The sequence below is a fragment of the Pseudonaja textilis genome, chromosome 5, assembly GCF_049901715.1.
Source record: "Pseudonaja textilis isolate UNSWEBS1 chromosome 5, rPseTex1.2, whole genome shotgun sequence".
NCBI classification, from domain to species: domain Eukaryota; kingdom Metazoa; phylum Chordata; class Lepidosauria; order Squamata; family Elapidae; genus Pseudonaja; species Pseudonaja textilis.
This window is the reverse complement of record NC_141994.1, coordinates 53884736-53887235: the sequence shown is the minus strand read 5'-3', so window position 1 is coordinate 53887235 and position 2500 is coordinate 53884736. Positions and strand designations below refer to the sequence as shown.

The following is a 2500-nucleotide window of genomic DNA, read 5'->3' as shown; positions in this document are numbered from 1 at the left end:
AAAGACAATAGCCTATTTTAGGCCTTGGAGTCTGAAACTAAAACAGTTCTTATCTTTTCCTGACTATGTGTCATTTGCAAAAGGGAAGATAATAAATAAAGATCAATTTAAAATTTAATTTAACCTTCTCAATTTCTTATTCCTTATCAAACTGCTGGCATGTTTTTCACTAACAATGAGCTGAATGTCACTGACATAGCACAACCTCCCTCCCAACAGATATACACCAACCGCACACCAAGTAATCTCTTTCATCTAAACACACTGATCCTTTTAATAAACAAGATACGAAAAAGCAGTCTAAATTACGACCGGCTTCATAAAAGAAGCGGAGAAGTACTGACACTACAATCCGTGGCTTTTTATTTTTTTGCAAACCATGTGACCCAAAGTCATTCTGAAGGATAAAAAGGCAAGGGCAGACACCAGATCCCTGTCATGATTTTTCCACAATTCCCAGCCTTAGTCCATCTGTTATTCAGAAGCCAAATGAATGGCATATGTCAAGAGAGTCATCGCTGTGCAAACGGCTCAAAGAAATCAACCAGCCAACTTCCTTTTGCTTCCACGACTTCAGCAATTGTTGCTGAGCTGGCCACCATATGGTGAATAATTAGTTTTTCCGACCCCACTACAGAAAAACTACAGAAAAATGTTCGTAACATCACCGGGCCTATATGTGTTAATGAAGAGCAAATGAATGCCTCTACATTAACAAAAGTTTGAATTTAAGAGAAAAAGAAATGTCTGTGGCAGCTTTTATCACAAGAATCACCCATCTATTAATAAAATTAATCAAATTTTTATTTTAAGAACAAGTATCTTTTTCTGATGAAAAAAATATTAAAGTTATTTTAAACAAAGTCCCCTTTGTTTAAAATAGAAATAGATTTTATTAAATTACTAGCAACAGATGTATTCAAAGGGAATTACCATAAGAACATTTTCACAAACTGATCATTGTGGCCTTTGCACGTTTAACTGCATTAGTTTGATACATGCCAGGAAAACTCCTGTCCATTCATCATTTTTTATTTATTTATTTATTTGTTTGTCTGTTTATTATTTTATATTGCCACCTATTCACCCACGGCAACTCGTGGCGCCTTACACAATGTAAAAACCATATTTAAAACAAAAAATAAAAAACAATAAAAACCAACAAAAAGAATCAAATAAATTAATAAAGTACAATAGAATAAAATCTGGGAAAAAATCACCCCACCAACTTCCATTCCCCCATCCCAACAACAGCAGATCACACTAGCCATTTGATGGGCTCCATCCCACTCTGGGTTCCCCAGGCCCGCTGGCAAAACCAGGTCTTCGGTGCCTTTCAAAAGAGTGCTAGAGTGGGGGCCATTCTAATTTCTGAGGGAATGATATTCCAGAGAGAGGGAGCCACCACCGAGAAGGCCCTTCTTCTGGGTCCCACCAGGTGTATCTCCCTCAGGGATGGGACCCGCAACATTCCCTGACTCCCCACTCTAATGGGTCAGGTAGATGTGACCGGCAAGAGGCGTTCCCTCAGATAACCCCATCCCAAGCCATGAAGGGCTTTACAGGTGACAACCAGCACCTTGAATTACACCTGGAAGCTAACTGGCAACCAATGAAGCTCCTGCATAAGAGGTGACATAGGTGCACACCAGGGTCTGCTCAAAACCATGTGGGCCATTGCATTTTGCACCAATTGGAGCTTCCAGATGCTCTTCAAGAGCAGCCCTATGTAGAGTACATTGCAATGACCAAGATGGGAAGTGACCAGGGCATAAGTGACTGTGAGTAGGGAACGTTGGTCCAGGAAAGGGAATAACTGGCGCACAACCCGCAGTTGTGCAAAGGTCCTCCTGGCCACGACCACCACCTGCTCTTTGAGCAGGAGTCCTGAGTCCAGGAAAACCCCTAGATTATGCACAGGGTCTGTTTGGGATAGTGCCACCCCATCTAAGACCAAAGGTGGCAATTCTCCCTGAGCCAACAAACCCCAAACCCAGAACCACTCAGTCTTATAAGGGTTTAGTTTCAACCCGTTGCTCCCCATCCAGCTCCTAACAGCCTCCAGGCATTGCGAGAGGGAGGACACAGCAACACTTAACTCACCACGGGCCAAGACAAACAGCTGAGTATTATCAGCATATTGGTGATACCTCAATCCATGGTGATGGATGATCTCACCCAGTGGCTTCATATAAATGTTGAACTGGAGTGGAGAGAGTACCGAGCCCTTCGGAACCCCATAAAGTAGCGGGCGAGGGCTGGATCTCTCCTATCAACACTGACTGAGAGTGGCTACAGAGGAAGGAAGTGAACCAGGACAGCACAAGGCCTTCCATTCCCAATGGTATCAAAAGCCGCTGAGAGGTCAAGAAGAGCAAGGGTGGATGCACTACCCCCATCCCGCTCCCGCCAGAGATCATCCAAAAGTGCGACCAATGCCGTTTCTGTCCCAAATCCAGGCCTGAATCCTGACTAGTAGGGGTCAAGATAATCTGTTTCA

The 2500-nt window shown here is 43.2% G+C and overlaps 1 pseudogene; it reads right to left on the bottom strand.

Annotated features, from left to right (window-relative positions):
* Positions 1-1285: 1285 nt before the first annotated feature.
* On the bottom strand, positions 1286-2229 carry LOC148125655 (uncharacterized; annotated as a pseudogene).
* Positions 2230-2500: the final 271 nt, after the last annotated feature.